General features: G+C 40.5%; 1 non-coding gene across 1 annotated transcript; it reads right to left on the reverse strand.

Annotated features, from left to right (window-relative positions):
* Window positions 1-20,820: 20,820 nt before the first annotated feature.
* On the reverse strand, window positions 20,821-20,958 carry LOC138824121 (small nucleolar RNA SNORA8). The gene has a single exon (XR_011371002.1). It is a non-coding gene; the product is annotated as a small nucleolar RNA SNORA8 (small nucleolar RNA).
* Between the last annotated feature and the right edge of the window lie 6,658 nt (window positions 20,959-27,616).

Genomic DNA, 27,616 nt, shown 5'->3' on the forward strand with positions numbered 1-27,616 from the left:
CTTTACTACTTCCTGATGAAAAATGAAAGGAGCATGCTTGTTACAGAAACCAGGACTTGTGGTGATGTCAGTACATGGAACTTGATGAGGAACTCTTGTTACTACTATGAGGACCAACAGGGAGATGAGTTTCTAGAAGATTAGTATGTGATGTCTCTATTCATATTTGCTCAATATATTAGAATGAGAAAGTAAAGAATACAACACTTAGATGGGCAGCAACCTTGAAACCCAGGGAAGATTTTTCTCATATTCAGAGTTCACCAGGTGTAGCTTATGTTTCTTCAGGAAGTAGTGAATATATTACTTCTAGATGTGTTTTAGTAAAGCTTGGCACCTAGTTGGCTTTAATGCTATTGTCTTTTGTTTTGTTTTGTGCTGGTACTCAAGCTTGAGCTTAGAGCCCGCGCACCATCCCTTAGCATTTTTGCTCCAGGCTGTCACTCTTAACACCTGAGCGACAGCTTGACTTCTGGCTTTTTCATGTTTAATTGAAGATAAGAGTCTCACTGACTTCTCTGCCTGGCTAGTTTTGAGCCTTGGTCCTCAGATCTCAGCCTCTGAGTGTGTGGCATTACAGATGTGAGCCACTGGCCCTCAGCTGTAATACTGTGTAATGGATTCAAGTCCATGGCCAAATAAACCCTGAAGTATCTAGCTATTAACGATTCTGTGAATTTTCTAAAAAGGTGTCATTGAATAAAGTGAATTTTTCAAAAGCATTAGTCTCAGGAATGAGTATAGCTCAATAGAGAAGAGGAAGAGGCTTCATTACTTACGTCTGTTTGAGTCCTAATGTTTAGCCTATTCTGTCACTCGTATCCTGCAGGAAACCTTTATAACTAACACATTACTTTAACTTGCAATTTTCCTATTATTTTTTTTTACTTCTTCCAATTATTATTCTTTCCTGAAATGAGGTGTCTAATAAATCCAGATACTTCTATTCAACCATGTATGATATTATGAATTATGTACTTAGATATTATAATCATTTCCTTAAGCCTTTGAAGACTCTGGAGTGATGAGTGTCTTGATTTTTTGTTTGTTTTTGTTTTTGTTTTTGTCAGTTGTGGGGCTTGAACTCATGGCTTGGGTGTTGTCCCTGAGCTTTTTCACTCAAGGCTAGCTGGCACTCTAGCACTTTGAGCCACAATGCCACTTTCAGTTTTATCCTGGTTTATTGCAGATAAAAGTGTCACAAACTTTCCTGCCCAGGCTGATCCTCAGATCTCAGCCCCCTAAGTGGCTAGGATAACAGGAACTGTGAGCCACTGATCCCCAGCTCATAAGTGTTTTTTATGCTAATGAATGACTTCTGGGAGGGGTTCAAGTCTTCTAAAGGCTCCCTCTTCCAAATTTAGAAGTCCCAAATTATGTTCGATATTCCAAGTAAAGAGAAATGAAGAAGACCAGAGAAAAGATACTTATTATATAGCAGCCATGAGAAGAAAGCACTTAAGTGTATCATCAGGCATCTTTAGGAGGAAAAGAGGTTGGCTTCAGGTTAAAAAGAGAACTAGTGGCAGGGGAATGCAGAATTAACCCAAGACTTGAGTCACCAGCAAGGTCTCTGGAGAAGTTCTGGAGAATTGTTATCTCATTCTCATTGGGGAATCTTGCTTTTGGGTGTCTTGTGGAGTAGTTTGCCTTCCACACGACACTTAACAGTGAATGTTCTATTTCCTAGATTGCAAGGTGGGCATGGTAAAGTGACTGCAGCAGGGAATAACTCCAATCATAGTGCACAGATACAAAGTTGAGGGAGTTTAGTTAATTCAGATGTTCCAGCAAAAGCATCTTTCAAGTTGCCTATTTCACTTTCAGCTTCATACTTTGAACTCTGGAGGTGGGAGGAGTTGAACATAGAGTTGATTACTAATAGCCTATGACTTAGTGAACCCTGCCTCTTTAATTTACAGAGTGTTTGCTAGGGAGATTCTAGATGGCTGTGTGGATGTTCCTGGATGGGAGCATACTGAAAAATGATATGGAAGCTCCCGACCCTTCTACTATAGCTTGCCTCATGCACTCCATATTAAATTTGGCTGTTCATTTGTCATATCCTTTCTTATAAATATGTAATCATAAGTGAGGTGTATACTCAAGTACTGTGGGTTGCTCTAGCAAAGCAGCCAAACGATAAATCAATGAAACCACAATTTATAGTTGTTTGGCTGAAATTAGTTATCATAACCTGAGGCTTGCAAATAGCGTTGTGTGTGTGTGTGTGTGTGTGTGTGTGTGTGTGTATTGGTGCATATATGTACATGTATATGTATATATATGTATATATATAATATATATAGTTTCTTTTGGGGGGTTGACTAAATCCTCAACCTGGAGATCTGACACTATCTCTAGATCAATATGATCAGCAGTGAAGCCAATGAAAGGACAGCTAGTGGAATTCAGCAGCTGAATTACTTGATTGGTGTCTAGTGACCAAAAATAAATGTACCCACCAGGCATGTAGGGAGGCTATGAATAAAGAGTAGAGAATAGGAACAACAGCATTTTGAGGTTTCTTCTTTTTTTTGTTTTGTTTTCATCAGTCATTGGGGCTTGAACTATGGGCGTGGGCACTGTCACTGAGTTCTTCAGCTTAAGGCTAGTGCCCTATCACTTAAGCCACAGCGCCACTTCTGGTTATCTGGTGGTTAATTGGAGATAAGAGCCTGACAACTGCCCTGCCTTATAGGATTGAGGCGGTGCATGGGCTTTTTTTCTTAAGCCTTAAAATGTGAGACTCTATTTAGATTTTTAAAAAAATTTTGGTCCCCAAGACTTGTTTTCAGTTATTTTTCCTTGGAAACATTGGCTATTCTAGCCAATGATTGCAGTTTTCTAAAGTAGTTTATTTTCACCTTGTTCTTTCTCAGTTGATGTGTGTGTGTGAGTGTGTGTGTGTGTGTGTGTGTGTGTGTGTGTGTGTGTATTGGGGCTCAAAATCATGGACTTCTACTATTGTTTGGCTTTTATTCTTTAGCTTAGATTTTTTTCACTCAAGGCTGGTGCCACATCACTTGAGCTGAATCTCCACTTCTGGTCTTCTGGTGGTTAATTAAACATAAGAGTCTCAGATTTATCTGCCCGGTGAAGCTTTGAACTTCATCCCTCTGATCCTGAGTATCTGGGATTATAGGCATGAGCTACCAGAGATCATCTTCATTTGCTTTTATTAGCTGATTTCTCTAGTTACTATACAAACAAAACAACTGGCCCCACCTTCTTTTTAGTTTCTGTCTATTCTTTTGTTCTCCTAGTATTATTGCATTGTTTATTTTTCTCACTTCTTTCTGATGTTCTCTGAATGATTTCTATTTTGCCATAAGTAGATTCAATATCTCAGAGTTACTTTTCTTGTCATTTCAGTTTTCTTATGCAAGCAGGAATGTATTATTTAATTAAGGAACTTATGGGAGAAACGTAAGTTAAACAGATGCTAAAAGCAAAAAGAATAATGAAAAACTCTCACTAAAATGATGTGTAGAGCATCTTGCCAAAGCGTGTTGATGGAGTATGATTTGGTTAGCACTCAGGGGAAGGTCCTTCCCTGAGCCATGAATCTCCACTTTCGTGCTTTCAGTCACATTCATAGTTTGTCATTGATACATTAGAATATGGAAAATAGAAAACTCATGCCTTATATATATATTTTAAATTTAATTTTATTTTATTTGTGAACATACTGTACTGAGGAGTTACAATTACATGGGCAGGATAATGCGTACATTTCTTACCAAGCATTGAAGCCTCCTCCTTTGTTTACCCTTCACATCCCTTCCCAGCCTCCCCCCTCCCCCCCAAATCCCAATCCTAATCCTTCTCCTTCCACCCCTTCCCCCCCCCCCCGCACCGACTTTGTAAAGTTCGTTTTGGACATGACAACTTGTACTTCTCATTGTTGCAACAGGTCCACCTGTATCCTTAAACAACTGGTTTTCCCCCATCTCCTCCACATGTTATACTGACATCAAATATAGTGAAAGCAGGGGTTATACTGTGGGGGATGGACATACAAAGCAACAAAGAGATAATCTTATAAATGCGTTAGAAACACATGCATAAAAGAAAAAAAATATTAAAATACATATCTAAAGGTTCATTTTCCTGACATCACATTATCTGACCTTTTCCACTTGACTCATACATCTAATAGATATTACAAATAAGGAAACCATGGGACCTATGTTTCTTTGGGCCTGGCTTGCTTCACTTAGTATAATTTTTTCCATTTCCTAACAAATGGGGCAATGTCATTCTCTCTGATGGAGGCATAGAATTCCATTTTGTATATATACCACATTTTCTTGATCCATTCATCTACTGAGGGGCATCTGGGTTGGTTCCATATCTTAACTATGGTAAATAATGCTGCAATAAACATAGTTGTGCTGGTAGCTTTAGTGTGGTCTTGTTTGTAAACATTTGGGTAAATCCCAAACGTGGGATTGTTGGGTCATAGGGGAGATCTATGTGAAGTCTTTTGAGGAACCTCCATACTGCTTTCCAAAGTGGTTGAACAAGTTTACATTCCCACCAACAATGAAGTAAGGTTCCTTTCTGTCCACATCCCCTCCAGCATCTGTTGTTGTTAGAGTTCTTGATTTTTGCCATTCTAACTGGAGTGAGGTGATATCTCAATGTTGTTTTGATTTGCATTTCTTTTATGGCTAGGGATGTTGAACATTTCTTCATGTGTCTATTGACCATCCTTCTTTCTTCTTCAGAGAAGTTTCTCTTTAAGTCTTTCGCCCACTTATTTATTTGGAAGTTGTTTCTTTGAGGATTTGTTGTTGGGGAGTTTAATTTTTTGAGTTCCAAGTATATTTTAGATATGAGACCATGTCTGTTGTATGGCTAGTAAAGATCTTCTCCCAATCCGTGGGCTTTCTATTGATCTTGCTAGCTATGTCCTTTGCCCTGCAGAAACTCTGCAACTTTATCATCCCATTTGTCCAACCTTTCTTTGATTTGTTGTGTTTCCGGGTCTCTATTCAGAAAATTTCAGCCTGAGCCAAGGAGACCTAGGGTTTCTCCTATTCCACAAATCTATAGAATATTTACTTTTGGCAAGATTTTTCGGTTTCAGTTTCTTTAAATGTTATCATCTTACAATAGGCACGTGACAATTTAGAGAAGTGGGGCAAAGCAGGTGTTATTATTTGAATTTATGAGATTCATTCACTGATATTTAAAGAGATGAATGGATCTTATCAAGATCCAAAGATAACATGCTACAATCAGGTCTCAAATTCAGGTTTCTGTTTTCCTAGTCTAGAGTTCTGTAACGTTTAAATATCCATTGTTCTTGAGTTAAGGGAGACCTTGTGGGGGGATTTTTGAAATATTTTTTTATTATCTTTAAGTAGTGTACGAAGGACTTGTCAGTTCACAAAACTTGATCACAGTCAGCTCTTTAAACTGGAAAACTCCTTGGCACAAACTATATATGCCAATATGTTAATTTTTTAAAATGTTAGCTGTTCTTGAAAGTTAATTCTTTTTTTGGGGGGGAAGGTCCTGTCGTGTGGCCTGAACTCTGGACCTGGGCACTGTCCCTCATCTCTTCAGCTCAAGGCTAGCACTCTACCACTTGAGCCACAGTACCACTTCCGGCTTTTTCTTTTTGCTTATGTGGTGCTGAGGAATTGCCACCAGGGCCTCATGCATGCAAGGCAAGTGCTCTAACACTGAGCCACCTTTCCAGCCCTGAAAGTGAATTGTTTTCTGAACTATATATTCAGATTTATTCTAATGACTTCTAAAAAGAGTACTGTAGTTCTATTCACCTCCAAAGAAGAAGGTAATACATGACAAGAAGCCAATGTGCTGAGTATACAAACCTTGAAGACATTAGCCATCAGAACATAAGAAGGGAGACCATTTTTATGTGTCATGTTTTAAACCCTGTTTTAGAACTTGCTTCTCCCTCCAACATGTTTTAATAAAAACCATTATTAGTTGCCATTTCTTTATATCTCAAGTGAAAAAAATATCTGAAGACCACTATGTCTGGAGATACTTTATTTGCCTCAAAGCATGGCTAATACTTTCTTTTCTCATAATACCATCATTTGAATTCAGGGCCTGGTACTGACAAGACAGGTGTCCTTACTGCTGGAGCATACCATTTTTCAATGGTTACCTCAAGTCTAGACTCTCATTTTCCACCCAGGTATGTGTTTGAGCTGAGATTTTACTTTAGGATTCCTATTGTTGCTGGAATTACAAGTATTTTCCACTACAGCCCACTTCCTTAGAAAACTATTCTGTCAGGCTGGCCTAGAACTGCAATCCTCCCTATTACAGTCTCCTAAAAGATATGGCCACCAAGCCTGACTTTCACACAGATTCATCTTTTTTTGTTGTTGTTAGTCATGGGGCTTGAACTCTGGGCTTGGGTGCTGTCCCTGAGGTCTTCAACTCAAGGCAAGCGTTCTACCACTTGAGCCACAGGAGCACTTCCAGTTTTCCAGTCGTTTACTGGAGATAAGAGTCTCACAGACATTCCTGGCCAGGCAGACTTTGAACTGTGATCCTCAGATCTCAGCCTCCTGAGTAGCTAGGATTACAGGTGTAAGCAACCGGCGCCCAACCATGATTCATCATTTTTTTGTGTCAGAATTGGGGCTTGAACTCAGGGCCTAGGCACTCTCCCTTAGCTTGACCACTCAAGAATAGTACTCTGCCATTTGAGCCTCAGCTCCACTTGTGGGTTTTTGGTGATTATTTGGAGATATAGAGTTTTATGGACTTTCCTGCCTGGCTGGATTTGAACCTAAATCCTCAGATCTCAGCCTCCCTGATTAGCTAGGATTATGGGCATGAGCCACTGGCACCCAACTCTACAAGTACATTTTTATTTTTTTAATTAAATTTATTTATTTTATTTTCGTGGTGATGTACAGAGGAGTTAGTTATATAAGTAAAGTAATGAGTACATTTCTTTCAAACAGTGTTATTTTCTCTCTTGTTTTCTCCTGCTTTCCCTCCTCCCAAGTTGTAAAGTTCATTTCCAACATAGCATGTAATGTTGCATTGGTTTACCCTTGTCCCACTGTTTCTATGGTTCCCTTCCCTTCACAAAATCAGGTAAACTTATATACAAGACAAAGGGTAATGAAATCAAAGACAGTGACCATATGGAATAAACCAAAGGGGGGAAAAATGAAAGAAAAAAGAAATAACTGCAAACAGTACACTAAAATGACAAACAAAACAAAACCCTCATTTCCATATCTTGGAGTTCATTTTGATTAGCATCATATGTACATAGCTATTGAGCTATTGCGACCCTCTGCTAGGATTATCCTAGATACACACTAACTATTAAAAATGAGAGAAACCATGGAGACTATGTTCTTTGGGTCTGACTTAGTTCACTTCATATGATTGCTTCCATGTCTTTCCATTTGGAAATGGAAATGGAGCGATGCCATTTTTTATGATGGAAGCATAGAATTCCATTGTGTATATATACTACATTTTCTTGATCCATGAATCTAATGAGGGGCATCTTGGTTGATTCAGTATCTGAGCAATGGTAAATAATGATGTAGTAAACATAGGTGCTGTTTATGGTCTTTTGGGTAAATGTCCAGGAGTGGGATTGCTGGATCATAGGGGAGCTCCATGTTTAGTATTTTAAGAAACCTCCATACTGCTTTCCAGAGTGGTTGAACAAGTTTACATTCCCACCAACAGTGTAGTAGTGTTCTCTTTTGGCCACACCCTCTCCAGGATCTGTTCAAATTAGTTTTCTTGATAATGGTCCATGCTAACTGGGGTGAGGTAGAATCTCAATGTAGTTTTGATTTGCATTTCTTTCATGGCCAGAGATGTTGAACATTTTTTCATGTGTCTATTGCCCATTTTTATTTCCCCTTCAGAGAAGTTCTTTTTAATTCTTTAGTCCACTTATTAATGGGGTGGTTGTTTTTTGAGGATTTGTTTTGGGGGTATGTTTGGATCTCTAAGTATATTTTAGATATGAGGTCCTTTACTGTTGTATAGCTAGTGAAGATTTTTTTTTAATCCCTGGATTCCAGTGTTTGATTGTGGAATTATGGTTACCTGCAATAGGCATTCCTATAGTACAATACTTACCAGGGGTTTTTCAGTCCTTTCCAGGGCAGTTTCAGTGTTTGCTAAATAGATTGGAGGAAGGATACATTTTAACCACATAGGGTATTTAGAAATAGAAAAGGAGAAGCTCCCTCTGGGATGTGGGGATTACAGATGTGCAACACCAAAGCCTGCTAAATTACTTTATAGATAACTCTTATCTGGCATATGGAAATAGATTTGCCCTCTATGTTAACAATATCTATCTGGCTTTCCTAAGCAAAGTTATGAACATTCAAGTACTAAATATTCTATCCACAGACTTCAAGAATTCTACTTATTATTTTTGTAACATCATGTAAACATTTTGAGAAACTAAATGTTACTTTATACCAATAGTCCTCTCAAGTGAGCCTGAGATTTAAATTCTAGGCTGGGGTGAATCACTCTTGTAGGCCACAAGACCCTGCTGCTTCTGAGACTAGCATCATCTTTCACTGATGCCTGGGCTTTGCCTCCACCACTAGCTGGGGTCTACTCTGTGCATGAAGAACAATCTCCTTTGCCCTGGTGAGCCTTCACCAGACAGTCCCCGACGAGCTGCATGCACTGGCTCGGAAGGATGGCGACACTGCTGCAGGCCTGAGGACCCAGTTTTTCCCCATCCATGTCCTCTGTGCTGGTCACATGGGCACTATAGAGAGCCAAGGCAGCACAGAGCAGCCAGGAGTAGTTGTGGATATATGGCTGGATGAGCCTCTGGTGGCCACTGATCTGGATGGTCACCATGGGATAGGCTGTGATGCTATGGGTAGGAAAATGGCTGCAAAGGCAAGGCATTATTATGATTTGTCACTCCAAACAGGAACCCAGGCTTGGCTGCCACTGAACATTAATACCTGTAAGTTGTTGTTATTGAAAATTTAAGGGGAGATATGGATTTGCACCTTGGAAACAAAGAACCAACACTGGCATACCATTTCTGGATTTCATAACCCCATAGAAAACTGCCTGTGGAAATCAGGCTAAGTAAAAACTCCTTATTGTGAATTTTGCAAGATGTGCAAATAGTGTTTTGGTAATATGAGATAATGCTCATAACTTAGAGGTAAATATAAAGTACACAGCACAAAATGATTTAAGATATTAAATTTGTTTAAAATCTTTTAACAAGCTAGGTGTAGCAGCGTAAGCCTGTAGTCCCAGCACTTGGGAGACTAGGGTGAAAGGAATTATGTTCTTGGAAGGCTCAAGCGGGAGGATTTTGAGTTCAAGGTTGAACTGGGCAACATAATGAGACCTTCTCTTAAAAAAGCAAAGCAAAGGGCTGGGAAGGTGGCTCAGTGGTAGAGCACTTGCCTTGCATGCCTGAGGCCCTAGGATCGATTCCTCAGCACCACATAAGCAAAAAGAAAAAAGCTGGAAGTGGTGCTGTGGTTCAAGTGATAGAGTGCTAGCCTTAAGCTGAAGAGCTGAGGGCCAGTGCTCAGGCCCAGAGTTCAGGCCCCACAACCGTACCCCCCCCCAAAAAAAGCAAAGCAAAACAAAAAAAACTTTATGGAGGAAAAAGACTCAAATAAACTTAAGAACATATAACAAAATCTTCCTAATTGCTGAATCTGGGTATTGGGACAGTGAACTGGTCTCTCTAGTTTTGGCTAGGTTTAAATTTTTTTAAAAACAAAAACTTACTTTAATAAAGGAAGGGCTTAGTGTATAACTAAGTGGTAGAATACATGTGTAGCATGTGAGGCCCTGGGTATGATTCTTATCATTGGGGGAAAAAAAGAAACCACAGAGCTATATTTTTTAATTATTATTATTTTTTGCAGTATTTGGTATTTGAACCCAGAGCTTCATGCTTGCTGGGCTTTTCCATTTGAGCCATATCCCCAGATCTCTTTTCTTTAGTTTTTCTCACATCTTTTGCTGATGTGATCTTCCTACCTAAAAGCCTCTTACATAACTGTGATCACAAATGTGTACCATGATAGCAACCTTATTGTTGGAGATGCAATCTCATTAGCTTTTTGCCCGAGTTAGCCTCAAATCATGATCCTCTTTTCCTCTGTCTCCTAATAGACTTTATGTGACCATGCGTGGCCTAATACTAAAGTTGGTATTATTTGTTGATTCTTGGCTCTTGAGAGCAGGGACTTTCTTTTTGGTTCACTGTTCTTTCTTCTAGCTCCTTGTCCCAAGCCTGGTATACAGAAAATATAAGATGAATAGTTGTATGAATGAATGATTCAGGATTTGTATTCCAGGAGTCAATGTCCCTGGCTGTTCTCTAATTTGTGAGACTCTTGTCTGAGGCCTGCTTACCCAAATTACAGGCTTCTGGAAGAAGGATGGGGCACCTTCGAACATATTTGCATGTTAAACACAATTTTTCACTAGCAACTGGTGCAGTGCGGGTATGTGGATTATAGGAGACCCCAGAAAAAGTGAACTGACAGTGGAGGTCAGAACTTGGCTTTTTAAAAAAAAGTCTAGTGCATGTGCGTGCATGTGTGTGTGTGTGTGTGTGTGTGTGTGTGTGTGTGTGTGTGTGTGTGTGTGTGTGTGTGTGTGTGTGTGTGTGTGTGTTTGTGTGTGTGTGTGTGTGTGTGCACATATGTGTGCTGGTCATGGGGTTTGAATTCAAGACCTGGGCTTTTTTCCTTTCTTTCGTTTTTCTTTTTGTCAGCCTGGGGCACTGTCTCAGTTCCTTTTGCTCAATGCTAGCCCTCTATCACTTGAGCCACAGCACCGCTTCTGGCTTTTTCTTGAGAAATTGAGGTAAGAGTCTCACGGACTTTCCTCCTGGGCTGGCTTTGAACCATGATCTTCAGATCTCATTCTCCTTGAATAACTAGGATTGTAGATGTGAGCCACCAGCAGCCAGCACAGGCCTGGGCCTTTTTGCTCAAAGCTAGTACTCTACCACTTGAGCCATAGTTCTAGATTTTTTTTGGAATTAAGAGTCTCATGGACTTCCCTGCCAGGTCTGGCTTCTAACCATGATCCTCAGATCTTAGTCTCCAGAGTAGTTAGGATTACAGGCATGAGCCACTGGTGCCTGAACAGCAGGCTTCTTACTAAGCAAAGATATACATCAAGAAGATGTGAAGTGTGTGCAAGTCATCTGAGACATACCCATAGGAATATTTCCTTGCTGCATAGCATCCATATCAAAGATCAAAGTCATCACACACATTGCAGTTCATTCTTCGGCCTGTGACCCTGGCAGTGGTCACAGGTAAACTCCATGTTGAACATTTTATGGTCATCTCCATGGCCTTCAGGCTTCACTCCACCTAGACAGAAATGATCAGTGTGAAGTGGATGGAACAGAATGCTTGGAGAAGGGCCACAAAAATCAATCCAAACACTACAGCTGCTCCCATCTATTGTTCAGGAGGGCAGAGTCCACACATATCTTCTGGGGACCAGTTAGCTCTGTCCTGATAACTGAGTGCATAAATGACGTTTTCATGAAATGATAACCCCTTAACAACTTAATAATAACAATACAATTATTAAAAAATATATATTCTCAGCAAAGAGCTCCTGGACAATGTCATACTGCAAAAATCAGTTCCTAGCATGATTGCTGTTTGGCAAACAAAAGCCCCCGGGTAGATTTGTGAGATTTCTCCCATGACTCTCTTTTGACATGAGTTAAGCATCTGTTGGTGCCTCTGCTAGCAAGCACTGCAGAATGATCAGAAGACAATGTGACAAGGGAGTAAGAGGGAATTAAAGGCACGAGACAGGCTGCTCTTGCCTCTTCCTTACTTCATGGCATCTCCAACTTGATTTGGACTCTGCTTTATACATCATATTTTATCGCCTCTATTCTCACTACCATGAACCTGGCCCTGACTCCAATGCCTTTGTGACTACTGAGACTGATTCCTAAGTGAGACTGACACAGACATGCTTTCCTCCTTGAGACCTTGTTATTGTCTCCCTCATTCTCTGCAGACTTCAAATGACTAAACCTAGCATCTTGGGATCTCACAACCTGAGCTCTGCCTGTCTTAATCCATCACTTAGTCGGACAGTCACTCAAGTGTGTCTACCTAAATTCCTTCTAGATGCTCACTTCTGTACTTGGCTTGTTCTACCCTCTGTAGCATTTAGTTCATATCACCTGACTGTGACTTTCTCCAAAAACCAGTACTTATCCCATCTCCTCCATGACAGAAATAGTATAGAAGTGCTGCTATACTACCAAATTTTTCTAGAAAAAGTCTGCACTACTTATTTATTACTCAACACATCACTCTTATACTAACAGTACATCAGGGTAGGGGCTGTATCTTTTACTATAAGATCAACAGACAAGAAGCCACAATGTTCAACATTGTCAGTGTACTTTGCTTCAGTGCATACAAGTCAAATGTACTAAAGAATTTTTTTTGTGTATATATACCACAGATTCTTTTTATTTATTGTGAAAATACTGTACTGAGGGGTGACAATTACATGGGCAAGATAGTGAGTACATTTATTTTATTTTATTTTATATGTGAACATACTGTACAGAGGGGTTACAATTACATGGGCAGGATAATGCGGACATTTCTTACCAAGCATTGCAGCCTCCTCCTTTGTTTACACTTAACATCCCTTCCCAGCCTTCCCCTCCCCCACCCAATCCCAATCCTTCTCCTTCCCCCCTATCCCCCCCACCACACCGACGTTGTAAAGCTCGTTTTGGACATGACAACTTGTACTTCTCATTGTTGCAACAGGTCCACCTGTATCCTTAAACAACTGGTTTTTCCCCATCTCCTCCACAAGTTATACTGACATCAAATATAGTGAAACAGGGTTTATACTGTGGGGAAGGGACATACAATGCAACAAAGAGATAATCTTATAAATGCGTTGGAAACACATGCATGATAGAAAAAAAACATTAAAATACATATCTAAAGGTTCATTTTCCTGACATCACATTATCTGACCTTTTCCGCTTGACTCATACATATACTAGATATTGCAAATAAAGGAAACCATGGGACCTATGTTTCTTTGGGCCTGGCTTACTTCACTTAATATAATTTTTTCCAAGTTTTACCAATTCCTAACAAATGGGACAATGTCATTCTTTCTGATGGATGCATAAAATACCATTTTGTATATATACAACATTTTCTTGATCCATTCATCTACTGAGGGGCATCTAGGTTGGTTCCATATCTTAGCTATGGTAAATAATGCTGCAATAAACATAGTTGTGCTGGTAGCTTTAGTGTGGTCTTGTTTGTAAACATTTGGGAAAATGCCCAAAAGTGGGATTGCTGGGTCATAGGGGAGCTCTATATGAAGTCATTTGAAGAAACTCCATACTGCTTTCCAAAGTGGTTGAACAAGTTTACATTCTCACCAACAATGAAGTAAGGTTCCTTTCTGTCCACATCCCCTCCAGCATCTGTTGTTGTTAGAGTTCTTGATTTTTGCCATTCTAACTGGAGTGAGGAGATATCTCAAAGTTGTTTTGATTTGCATTTCTTTTATGGCTAGGGATGTTGAACATTTCTTCATGTGTCTATTGGCCATGCTTCTTTCTTCTACAGAGAAGTTTCTCTTTCAGGCTTTCACCCACATATTTATTGGGCAGTTTTTTCTTTGAGGATTTGTTGTTGGAGGGTTTAATTTTTTGAGTTCCAAGTATATTTTAGATATGAGACCCTTGTCCATTGTTTGGCCCTGCAGAAGCTCTGCAACTATATGCAATCCCATTTGTCCAACCTTTCTTTGATTTGTTGTGTTTCCAGGTCTCTATTCAGAAAATTTCGGCCTGAACCAAGGAGACCTGGGGTTTCTCCTATTCCATCCTGTAATGTTTTCAGAGTGTCTGCTTTGACTTCAAGGTCTTTGATCCATTTGGAGTTTATTCTGGTGCAGGGTGAAATATAAGGATCGAGCTTTAGTTTTCTACATGTAGTTAACCAATATTGCCAGCACCATTTACTGAAGAGGCTGTCTTTCTTCCATTCTATTGTTTTAGCTCCTTTATCGAAGATTAGATGGCTATAGGTCTGTAGGTTCATTTCTGGGTTTTCAATTCTATTCCATTGGTCCTGAGGTCTGTTCTTATGCCAATACCCAGCTGTTTTGATTACTATGGCTTTATAGTAGAGTATGAAATTTGGTATTGATATTCCTCCAGCAGTGTTCTTTCCGTTGAGTAGCATTTTTGTTATTTGGGGTCTTTTATTGTTTCATATGAATTTTTGGATTGCCTCTTCTATTTCCTTGAAGAATGAGGTTGGAATTTTGATAGGTATTGCTTTGAATTTGAAGATAGCCTTGGGAAGTATTGCCATTTTCACGATGTTATTCTTTCCAATCCCGGAGAATGGGAAGTTTTGCCATTTTTTAAGTTCTGTGTTGATTTCCTTTTCCAAGGTTTTAAAGTTTTCATCATAGAAGTCCTTCACTTCTTTGGTTAAGTTAATTCCTAGGTATTTTATTTTCTGTGGGGCTATTACAAATGGATTTGATTTCCTAATTTCAGCCACACTTTTCTCATTGTTGGCATACAGAAAAGCCATTGATTTTGGGGGGTTAATTTTATAACCTGCTACTATGCCAAAGTTTTGAATCAACTTGAGTAATTTGGGAGTGGAGTCTATGGGATTCTTTAAATACAAGATCATGTCATCTGCAAAGAGGGAGAGTTTTATTTCTTCTTTCCCTCTTTGGATCACATTTATGTCTGCATCTTGTCTTATTGCTGTGGCTAGGCATTCTAATACCAGATAGCAGAGAAGTGGAGAGATTGGCATCCTTGTCTTGTTCCTGAGTTAAGAGGAAATGGCTGTAGTTTTTCACCATTGAGTATAATGCTGGCTGTAGGTTTGTCATATACAGCCTTTATTGTATTGAGGAATGTTCCATGGATTCCTAATTTTTCCAAAACCTTCATCATAAAGGGGTGTTGGATCTTGTTGAATGCTTTTTCTGCGTCTATTGAGATAACCATGTGGTTCTTATCCTTGCTCCTGTTTATGTGATGAATAGTATTAATTGATTTGCGTATATTGAACCAGCTTTGCATCCTTGAAATGAATCCTGTTTGATCAGGGTGTCTGATTTATAGATGAATTGTTGAAGTCGATTGGCCAAAATTTTGTTGAGAAGTTTTGCATCAAAGTTCATCAAAGAAATTGGTCTATAGTTCTCTTTCTTTGATGAGTCCCTGCCTGGTTTTGGGATGAGTGTTTTGATGGCTTCATAGAATGTGTTCGGTAGTGAGCTTTCTCTTTCAATTTCATTGAAGAGCTGGAGGAGTATTGGTGTGAGCAGGCCTTGTAACATTCCGCTGTAAAACCATCTGGTCCTGGACTTTTCTTAGCTGGGAGGTCTCTTATTGCTGTTTCTATTTCAATGCTTGATATCGGCCTGTTAAGATAGTTTAACTCATCTTGGTTTAGTTTTGTCATATCAATATTTGCTAGGAAAAGCTCCATTTCTTTCAAGTTCTCAAAATTATTAGTATAAAGTTTTGAGAAATATTCCCTTATAATGTTCTAAGTCTTGGTTGTTTCCCTGGTGATGTTTTCATTCTCATCTCTTAGTTTATTAATTTGGGTGTGTTCTCTTCTTTTTCTTATAAGACTTGCAAAGGGTCTGTCCATTTTGTTAAGTTTTTCGAAGAACCAACTCTTTGTTTTATTGATTCTTTGTATAGCTTTTTTGGATTCTAATTCATTTAATTCTGATTTAATTTTAATCATTTCTTTCCGTCTACAGGATTGGGGTTTATCTTGCTGCTCTTTTTCAAGGAGGTTAAGATGTGTCATTAAATTGTTAGATTCAGATCTTTCCAATTTGTTGATGTAGGAGCTCAGAGCTTTAAACTTGCCTCTGAGTACTGCCTTTGCTGTGTCCCAGAGGAGCTGGCAATTTGTGTGTTCATTTTTGTTGAATAGCAAGAACATTTAAATTTCCTTTCTAATCTCTTCCATGACCCACTCATGATTCAGCAGTGTGTTGTTCAGCCTCTATGTGATACCGGACTTTCTTTGGTGGCTTTTGGTGTTGAGTTCTAATTTTATTCCGTTGTCCTCAGAGAGAATGCAAGGTATAACTTCAATGTTTCTGAATTTAGACAAGTTTGCTGTGTGGCCTAAAATGTGGTCTATTTTAGAAAACGTTCCATGTGCTGCTGAAGAAAACGTGTATTCTGATGCTGCTGGGTGAAATGTTCGGTAAATGTCTGTTAAGTCTAGTTGATCTATGCAGCTGTTTAGATCTGCGGTTTCTCTGTTGAGTTTTTGCTGAGTTGATCTATCTAGTGGGGAGAGTGGTGTGTTAAAATCCCCAACATTTAATGTCTTTGGATCTATATGGGATTTGAGGGAAAGTAGTGTTTCTTTGATAAATTTGGGTGCTCCCTTGTTTGGCGAATAGATATTTAGAATTGTAATATCCTCCTGAAGGAGGGATCCTTTAATTAGTATGTAGCGACCTTCTTTATCTCTTCTCACGAATTTTAATTTGAAGTCTATTTTATCTGATATTAGGATTGCAACTCCCGCCTGTTTATGGGGGCCGTTTGCTTGGTAGATTTTGTTCCAGCCTTTAACATTGAAAATGTGTTTGTTTTTACGGGCAAGATGTGACTCCTGCAGGCAGCAGATAGAAGGGTCTTGTTTTTTAATCCAACTAGACATTCTATGTCGCTTAATTGGAGAGTTCAGTCCGATAACGTTAAGAGATAGGACTGAGAGGTATTTGGGAGTTCCTGCCATGTTATCCACCTTCTTGGGGGCTGTGAAAACTGGGTTCTTCCTATGGTTCTTGGATTCTCAGTTTGGGTGCAGTTTCTTGGCCTTTATTGTGGTCTTGTTGGTTTTCTATGTGTAGGACATCTTTAAGAATCTTTTGTATGGCTGGTTTGGTGGAGATGTATTGTTTCAATTTTTCTTTGCTATGGAAGGTTTTTATTTGGCCTTCAGTTATGAAGGAGAGTTTAGCTGGGTACAGTATTCTTTGTTGATAGTTGTTTGTTATTAGGGCATGGCATACATCATTCCAGGCTCTTCTTGCTTTGATTGTCTCTGCTGAGAAATCTGAGGTGATTCTAAGTGATTTCCCTTTATAAGTGGTTAACCGTTTCTCCTTGACAGCTTTAAGGATCTTTTCCTTGGTCTGAGTTGATCCTGTGTGGATTATAATGTGATGGTGGGATGTCCTATTCTGGTCTGGTCTATTTGGGGTTCTAAAAGCTTCTTGTATCTGAATAGTGCTATCTTTTTGTATGTTTGGGAAGTTCTCTGCTAGGATCCTGTTAAACAAATTTCCTAGACCATTAACTTCTATTTCTAGGTGCTCCTCTACACCGACTATCCTTAAGTTAGGCCTTCTGATGGTGTCTTCCAGGTGTTGGATAGATCTATCATATTTCTAGGACTTGTCTTTTATGGTTGTTTGTTCTTTCTCTATAATATCTACGCTGTCTTCAATCCCTGAGATTCGATCTTCTGCATGGTCTAACCTGCTGTCAATACTCTCTACTTTGTTTTTTTTTAAATCTCTTTTCCTTCTAAATGGTCAGCTTTGATGGCTTCAAATTCTTTGTTGAAGCTCTGTTTTAGGTCTTGTATGAATTTCTTTACTTCCTTAATTTGGTGTTCAGTGTTTGTTCTCAAATCACTTAGTTGATTGGTTATGGTTTCTTTGGACCCCTATTCCTTCTGTTGGGTTCCATTCAGCATTCCCTTTGTGGTCTCCCTGACTTCCTTCAGCTCTTTGTTAATGGATTCCATGAATGCCTTTAGTGATCTTTGTGTGTTCTCTACCTGGTCTCTCAATTCCTGTATTACTCTTTGATTAGCTTCCTCGTGTTTGTGGGATTCCTGCAGTTCTCTTTGAGTGTTCTCAGCCTGCTCACGCTATTCATCCCTTTCTCTTGAGTATTCTCAAGCTGCTCACGCAAATCCTGTATCAGTTTTTGAGTAGCTTCCTCACACTTATGATATTCCTGTATAAACTTTTGGGATGCCTCCTCTCTCTCCCTATCATGCTCATACAGAGTCCTTTGTAAGTTGTCAAACTTTTCATTTGTCATGTTTGCCAGCAGTGTTTGTAGAGCTACTTGGGAACTCTCCTGTGGATCATTTATTATCTGTTCTGTCCCCTGATTATCAAGATTGGGAATTAATATACCAGGATTTGCCATTTTTCTTGTGTTTTTCCGGCTTACTCTGACCATTTGAGATGAAAATAGCACCAGTTTTGTGCTAGAACCCTATCTTAAGGCAACCATAAACCAGAGTTTGCATTTGTACAGTCAATAGTCTACAGATACAATCTAGTTCAACAGATACATCTATTCAACATCAAACAACTATATGTTAATGAGCTTTGAACCACAGAGAAGTATTTGGAAACCAGAAATTATTAGGGTTAGGGAGAGATGTGGGTAAAAAATAGGAATAGATTGGTGTGGGGAGGCACAGGGAGAGTTAACTATGTCCTAATCTCAATGCAGGAAATAGGTTGGGTAGGATGCAAGTAGAGAGAGAGAGAAAAAGAAGAAAGGGAAAGGGAAATGAAAAGAGACCAAAAAAAATATAAACTTAAAAATTAATATTATTATGGAGAAAAAAAAAGACAAGCTATTTAGAGAGGAATGTGAATATATTGAGAGAAGGGGAGGGACATAGAGGAGTTGGGAAAAACTTAACAAAATGCTTAAAATATTATATAGGTATAAAGAGGTAGTACTGCTATTAAGGAATTGAAGTCTCAGAGGTTTTGAATTGAGTAATAAATTTGTGGATTAAGTGTGTACACAATGGGGGATAGGGTCTACTTGTTAAGTAAGGGTATATCTGAGGATGTGCAGGACAAGAGTTAAGTCACGTAAAGCAGAACAAAAGAGAGGAAAAGGTGAAAAGAATAAGAAAGGGAGAAATAAAGATCAGAAGATCAGTAGAGCTAAACAAAAAACAAAAAGATAATTTAAAAAAGAAAGAAAAAGAGAAAGAAGACAAGAAAAGATAGGAAAACGCACATTCAAGTATTCCTAAAATAAAAATTATAAGAGAAAAAAAAGTTTCTGGAAAACAATTTTATTCAAAAAAGGAAAAAATTAAAGATTAATAAAAGTTTTAGAAAAAAACAATTATAAATATATAAGGTACCAAAAGAAGAAGAAGAATAAGAAGAAAAAATTTCTTTGATTTTTTTTTTTGGTTTTTTTGGGAGGGGTGGGAAGAATCCTATATCTCCTTTTTGTCTGTAACCAGCCTCTTGTTGGAGTCTCTGGTCAGCTTGGGGTCCTGTGGCTTGATTGTTTTCTTAAGTCAGTTTGTTCGATCAGGCAGAAAAATGCTCTGTTTTACCCAAGATTTTGAGATCCCCCTCCCTGGTTAGTTTTCTGGGAGGGTGATCTGCTTTGAGAATCACAAATGAGGGGGATGCAGTGATGAGGCTAGGTTCTGGGTAGAGTTGAGGCCTTTCAACAAACAGTTGCTTTTCCCTCGGGCTATTTTGTGAAAAACTCACAGCGCCCAGCCTGGAGCCATTCTCAGGGTGTCTGTATTTCAATTGATTGTGGAGGCTGCTAGAGGGAGGGGCAGTCTCTGGCTCTGGTTACCCAGAGCGGAAAGCCACTCTTATGGCTGGCGCCTGAGCTGGGTGACTTTTCCCTGGATGGAGCTGAGTCTGGCAGGTCACTTTGCCGTTAAGTTCTTGTGACCTGCTCAATGACTCATTTTATTCCAAGGCCTGAGTTGGAGCTAGCAGCTCCTCTGAGCTTTGTCGGTATCCAAGATGGAGATCACTGTTGCTGGGGGGGAAGGGGTGGCCTTCCCTCCTCTGCTCCCTGAGATGGAGTGAGGACGTCAGGCTTGTACTCACGCCGAGTCTTGGATCCTGGGTCGTCTCTGGTCTGCAAACTGCAGGATGAAGATGTCCGCCCCTTTTCAGTTCTTGCTGGTGTTGAGTAGAATCCGCTCCCCCACTGCGTCTGGCTTCTTCGTCCCGGACTCTCTGTGGCTCAGGTATGGGTGCCCTGCAGTTGCCGCCGCGACCCTGCTGCCACCGTGGCGGCTGCTGGCAAGCGCTCAGATGTGTCTCCTTGCCTTGGCTTCCCCTCTCTTGCCTAACTCTCTGTCCTGTGATGGCACACTTGGTGTGATTCTCTGGCTTAGGACTGTTCACTGGAACTCTAAAACTGCTTTCTATGCAAGAGCTTGTTCAGATTCCAGCTTCTCCTCCGCCATCTTCCCCCTAAAAATTTTTTAAAGTTTACATATATTCATACATACATACATATATACACATACATATATGTGTGTATGTATATTTTTTATTTGAAGTCAATAAATTTTATTTAATCATTTTTACATGTTGTAATTCCTTCACTGCCCATCAAACTGATGCTCAAGATTTCTCTTGAAATCTAAGGGAGCCCTTTTTGAAGCAAACAATTTTCAAGCCAGCCATACCACTGCTCGGGAGGCCAAAATCTAGTTGCTATGTTCAAATGGCCAACCAAAAGCAGAAACTCTGATCAGCCCTGCCACAAATCTTTTATTAGGGCTTCTTTTAGCACTATTACAGAATTACTGATGACACACCTAAAATCTTTGAAATGTCATTTTGCAAGCAAATTTTGGGATCACTTTTTAAGTCCAACAGCTTGATTCAACTGCTGAATGCCTGCCTAGAGAAAGAAAAGCATTTGCTGAAAAGATCAGTTATCCTAAGTATTATCAATATGAATTGTGAAACTGCATATATTGTATCAATAGAAATACCAGGTTTACCATGGACAAAGCCAAGAAAACCAACGATGCCAGATATTGAGTTTCTATTGCACTGTCCTTTGAACACATCAGCAGGAGGTATTGCTGAATGCAAGTACCATACAGTGTAATGTAAGTGTGTGTGTGTGTGTGTGTGTATATATATATATATATATATATATATATATATATATATATATATATATATATGTCGTGGGGTTTGAACTCTGGGCCTGGGCACTCTCCCTGAGCCTCTCTGTGCTCAAAGATAGCCTTCTACAACTTGAGCCACAGCACCACTTCCAGCTTTTTCTGTTTTTCTGAGGAATCGAATCCAGGGCTTCATGCATGAGAGGCAAGCACTCTATCCTTAAGCCACATTCCCAGCCCCAATGTGAAGTTTTTAAGTGGCAAGATCACATAAAATAATAACAATTATTACTATTGAGTATGGCATACTCAAGTCTATGAAGTTTACCTAGGAAGCAAGTTTTGCAGAGATCCATGTCACTGCATTAAAGACACCGGTAGCAGTGCTAGGGGAGCAATCTCATGACATCCATCACAAGAGATGTCCATATTTAGCATGTCACAGTAGCGAGCAATGAACATGGGCATCTGTAAGTTCTAGTCCAACCAGACTAGGAAGGGGGACCTGAGCTGATCCTGATCCATCCCTCCCAGCCACCCCTCACCCATTGAAGACTTTAGGAAGAACTATTTCTAGGTGGTGGAGCAAGGCAGAGGCACCATGGTCTTTTACAACCAGAACGTGGATAAAGAGGACAGACCACACACATGATCCCAGTGGCCCGTGAGCTCAACCTTTATTGTGGAAGTAGAGGAATCAGAATGGATTTCTCAGGGACCGTCCCCCAACAGAAATCCATGTTTCTCCTGCAAAAGTTCTGACTCTGTCACGTGCACATTGATTTGTATAACACACCAGATAGGGACCTGTGTGTCATACACACACATGCACACACACACACACACTCAGCCATCATGGGTTTGTGTCACCTAGCTACCCACCCTGGAAATGATCATCCCACCTAAACTCAGCAGACGAAGCAAAGCCTATTCCCTGTCGGTGGATTGACTACATCTCCCTTTTGAGCTCTCCTAATGAGTGATCCAAGCGGTGAAGACAAATGCAAATTTTCTTGCAGATAAACAGTCATTGAACATTCTGAAATAGAATGGTCTCCAACATGACAACAGTCCTGGGGTTTGAACTCAGGACCCTTAGCGCGCTGTCCCAGAGCTTCTTTTTTGCTCAAGGCTGGGCATTCTACCACTTTAGCCACAGCACCACTCCTGGCTTCTGTGTGTGTGTGTGTGTGTGTGTATGTGTTATAATGAGGAATTGAACGCAGGGCTTCATGCATGCTAGGAAAGCACTGTACCACATTTTGTGCCCTAGGGTAATGTTTTGTTTTGTTGTTTTAAATTTTCATTGTAAATGCATTGAACAGGGGAGTTACAGTTAATAAGAGAAGTAATGAGAGCCAGTCACCTGTGGCTCATGCCTGTCATTCCAGCTACTCAGGAGGAGGCTGACATCTAGAGGATCATGGGCAAACTGGAAGTCCTGCCATATTTGTGGTTCAGTGTGGTACTGAGCACCAGCCTGGATCTGAAGAAGCTAGGGGACAGTGCCCAGGACCCAGAGTAAAAATGGTAGAATGCTAATCTTGAGCACAAAAAGCCCAGGGCCATAGTGTGTTTTGAACTCAGGGCCATGGATTACTGTACCTGAGGTTCTTCAGCTCTAGCCTGGACACTACCACATTGAGCCTTAAATATAGCACAACTTCTGGTTTGTTGGTAGTTTCATGAGCGATCATAATCTCAAGGACTCTCCTTGCCCTAAGGCTGGTGATCCTATCAGATCTCAGCCTCCTCCTGAGTAACCATACTTGTCTAGGCTGCATTGAATTATGCATCTTCCTGATTTCCTTGTCATGTCCAAAACGAGCTTTACAACATCGGTGCAGGGGGGGGGGAGTGGGGGGGAAGGAGAAGGATTGGGATTGGGGAGGAGGGAGGGGCTGGGAAGGGACGTGAAGGGTAAACAAAAGGAGGAGGCTGCAATGCTTGGTAAGAAATGTACGCATTATCCTGCCCATGTAATTGTAACCCCTCTGTACACTATGTTCACAAATAAAATTAAATTAAAAAAAAAAGAAAAAAAAAAAGAAAAGGGACAGAGTCTGACTGAGGAGAAGCTCGCCCGAGAGGAACCTCTGGTTTCCAGCTTCCAACACATCCTGGAAACAGGCGAGTTTCCAGGATCCTCTTCCCTCCAGAATACCCCCAAATCCTGAAATTGAAATCCTTCCCCTAAGAGCCCTGGCCTTGGTCCAATCAAACCTCTTTCCATAATCCTGTAATTTTTTTTGTTTAATTTCTTCTCCCTCGTCCTGTTTTTCTTTTTTTTTTTTTTAAATTTCTCCCTACAGATTATTGTCCCCAGGAATAAGGACCCAGCCTGTTCGTGGAAGCCCTTTATTCTGGGTGTATAATGTTCCAGGTTGGAATTAAAAATTCGCTCTCGAAGGAGGCTGTGGTCATAATTCACGTGTCCAAAATGAGTGTTTTTTTTGGGGGGGTGGGTCACTTGGGGAAGAAGAAAGACAGAATGATGTGGGACAGGAAGCAGTGGGATTTCTTTCTTCTCTGCTCACTTCCTTCCTCACAGGTAGACTTCCCTTCACAGGCAGAAACTTGTCCAGGAATCTGCTTCCCACCCCCACACACCCCATTCCAGCAGAATAGTCCTCTGGGAAGTTGAACAATCCTTGCTTTCCAGAAGTTTTTTGTTTTTTGCTTTTTTTTTTCCTCTCCTACGAGGTCATCTATCTTGACTTCCAGCTTTGCTACTTCCTCCTCCTCATCCTCCTCCGCCCCTTCTCCTGAAATTTGTGCTCCCACAATACTTAACCTAGTGATCCAGTAAACCACATCCTAAACATATCATTCTTACATGGATGATTGACTCAATGTCCCCTGCCCAGCCCATTCCAATGGAATGATTGGACAAACTGAATTCTAGAAAAGAACCCTAGAGTAGTTATTATTATTATTATTATTATTATTATTATTATTATTATTATTATTATTATTATTCAGAATAACTCCAGGCTCACACCTGCCATCCTAGCTACTCAGGAGGCTGAAATCTGGAGGATCGTGGTTCAAAGCCTGATTTCTCTCCTTACCCAACCATCAGAACCTAGGAATGCAGAGGATTGGGTTAGACTCAAACTACACCCTTTGGTCCATTCGTTGTTCAGTCCAAGGTGGAGATGGAGTAAGAATTATTTCTTATTAGCCCATGAAACAGGAGGAAATCACAGTGTGTGCTTTTCCTGGGTCCATCCCCAGACTCACAGGGATGCCCACCCCAAAAATATTAGCCGTAATTCAACATGGGTCCCCAAGAACTCAGGCTCACTCGACATCAGTGGTAGAGATTTTAACTCTGGTCATGCGAGTGGTGGCACAAGAAACCAATAAAGGCGCTGGAAGGGTTGGGAGAGAGAGCGGGGAAACTTCCACCAGGTCCAGGCAGAAGAGGGTTTAGAACCAAACTTCTGGGCTGGGCCAGATGAAGGTGTGTACAGTGAGCACAGGGCAGAGAGAGAGGAAATAGTAGAGGTGAGCAAGGGGGTGTGTGGGTGGAGAGCACTCAGAACTGACCTCAGGGTCTTGGGGGTGGAGAACTTGTCATAGTCTGAGTGAAAGGTGATGGGGCAGAGGAGGAAGTGAGTTCAGAGGAAGAAGTGAGCTCAGTGGGTGAGGAAGTGACTTCAGAGGAAGAGACAGTGGTCTTAGAGGCACAGGAAGTGAGCTCAGAGGAAGAAGTGAGTGAAGCCCCGGGGGGGCTGGTCAGTCTGAAGGAGGCATGATGGGGCAGAGGAGGAAGTTCCCCAGATGGTTAGGAAGTGACTGCAGAGGAAGAGGAAGTGGCCTCTGAGGAAAAGGAAGAGGAAATGGCCTCAGAAGAAGAGGAAGTGGCCTCAGAGGGAGAAAGTGACTGTGGGACCTGTGGGGGACCCATCATTGTCTGCAGGAGGCATGATGAGGCAGAAGAGGAAGCTCTTCAAATGCTTAGGAAGTGACCTCAGAGGATGAGGTAGTACATTCAGAGAAATAGGAAGTGAGCTCTGAGGAAAAGGAAGCACACTAAGAGGAAGAGGAAGTGAGCTCAGAAGAAGAGGAAGTGACCTCAGCAGAAGGGAAAATGATCTCAGAGGAATAAAAATCACCTCTGATGCTTAGGAAGTCACCTCAGATGCTTAGGAAGTTACCTCAGAGCCTGAGATTCTTTGCCTACTCAATGATTGATGGTGACAGGTGTTTCTTTACTGGTTTGGGGCTGGTGATCTCTGCTAAGGCTACAGTGCTTCCTACTTAGCAATGGAGAACGTTGTGTCCCTCCTGGGGAAAATTCCTGTACATCCTCCCCAGCTGTGTGATTTCAGTCTGTGATCCCCCCTTCAGGGGTCAGTTTTCAAAGATTGTCCATAGGCTGCCCCAGGTGATTGAAGTCCAGACTCGAACTTCCTCCCTGGACACACATCATGATGAACTAATGTGCAGAATTGGAAGACAATGAGAGAGAGAGAGAGAGAGAGAGAGGGGGGGGGGAGGGAGAGGGAGAGGAAGAGAGGGAGAGAGGGAGAGAGAGAGGGGGAGGGAGAGAGGGAATAATTTTCTGATGGAGGAAATGACACAGACAGACAGCCAATATTCACTTGGATTCCTTCAAGAAAAACTGTGATCCTCGTATGGACTAGAGTATTTGGGGTGACTTGGTTTGTTTTTTTTATTGTTGTTGTTTGTAAATGACATGTGTGGGATTAGAACTCAGGGCCTGGGGGTGCTGTCCATGAATTTTTTGTTTGGTTCCAGACTGGCCTTCAATCACCTGAGCCATACAGCTCCATCTTCCAGTTTGGGGTTATTAATGGTCGGGCATGGGGGGTCAAGTCTCAATAGACATTTCCTGCTAGAGCTGAGTTTGTCCTTCAGCAGCTTCTATTCCCTTCAAGATGGGCAAAAGAGAAAGAGAAAATAGGAATGGTTGCTACTATTACATAGGAAAATGACATTTTTAAGAAGTCGGCCTGTGTCTTGAAAGTTTGGTGTCTTTCTGTTGTCTAGAGGCAGAAAGTTTTGCCCTTCCTGGTGAGGAATGTCAGAGGAATTGAACCTACACACCCAACTTAGTGAATATTTGGGGAAATTGAGACTGTAGCCTCATCAAAATGAGGCCTTAGGAATACCAGGAGCCTTCAACATGGGAAGACTTCCTCCATGTCCCACTACAAATAGCCCTCAACCCACAATGCAGGTGCTAGGCTTCGACTCTGTCAACGGAAGAGGACATTGGGAGGCCTCTTCTTTATTTCATAGGATACACACTGAGTTCTCACACTTATCTTCATTCCTCTAACTTAACTTCACTTGACCCCACCACACCTATTTCAAGTCCCCACTTCCATTTGTTTACTTGGTTGAATTTTTATTCTTTCTAAGGAATTACACTCTTTACTATAAGCCTTGAATCTACAGTACTTCCATAATACATGTGTGCGTTGACTTGCATGCCACCCAGCACATCAAATAATCCATGCACACTCTGTATTATATGGGGTATACTACACCAGAACACCAATGCATTCCCTGCATGGCTCGAAAAGTACATCATTTTCTCAACACAAACAAGAAGATCTGTAATTGCACAGAGGACAATCTCAAATGCAAATGAGCATACTTCCAGAGATCATCTCTTCAGTCCTTTCTAAATCTGAGAAAGTCTGATCAGCAAAAGCCTTGACATACATAATAAGGTCAATAAATAATGTAATATTTGCTTATGTGATACAGTAGTAATGTAACATTTGTAATAAAAGATGCTGAAATCTGGCTGTTTATTTGTATTTTGCTCACAAATACACTGACTGGTGTCAAGTTGAGGTTGACAGGTGAGTGTTACGTGACATCCTTCAGAAATCAATAGGAAACAAGGCCCAAGAGAGACAGTACTTGGTCATTTGTCCTAATGGCCACTTAACAAGGTCTACCTAAGGTCAGATAACAATTAGACTGATCCTAAGAAGATTTTTCTGGAAGGACTCCATTGGAGAAAGTTGGGATGAAATTCACACAGAGGAAAGCCAGGGAAAGAAATATTAAACTGAAATCCCTTCCATGTGAGATTCTAATCCTGTTGCTGGATAGACATCAAAAGTTGGACTATACACTGAAATTTTCCATGGTGTGGATTTCAAAGGTCGGAGAATGTACTGAAAATCTACATGTAGACATGAAATACATTCTGAATGAGAACAGTTTCTTAGTGAAGAGTGTGTTAGTTCTGCCTGCGATGAGAAAGAGTAATTAAGTAATACCACGACCACTACCTTTAGGACAGCATTTGCAAAAGACTTCATCCTAAACGAAGAGGTCACTGAGGATCTGAACTTATACTGCGGAGCATAATTTGGGTCTATATTGTGTAGCTTATTTTCCATAAGTCCTACTTGAGCTAATGTTTGTACTCTATTGTAACCCAGAAAATCATTTGAAAGCAGATGTCTAATAAAGAACTAGAAATGGCAATAAAAGACATGAAGAAATGCCAAAAAGAAAAACAAAAAACAGACAAGAATCCTATATATATATATATATATATATATATATATATATATATATATAATAAAGCATCTGGGTGGGTAGAGGAGGGAGGGGTGAGAATGTTCGAAGGGTAACATTGATAA

The sequence above is a fragment of the Dipodomys merriami genome, unplaced genomic scaffold (genome assembly GCF_024711535.1).
Source record: "Dipodomys merriami isolate MVZ:Mamm:240054 unplaced genomic scaffold, mDipMer1.0.p SCAF_126, whole genome shotgun sequence".
Classification (NCBI taxonomy): Eukaryota; Metazoa; Chordata; class Mammalia; order Rodentia; family Heteromyidae; genus Dipodomys; species Dipodomys merriami.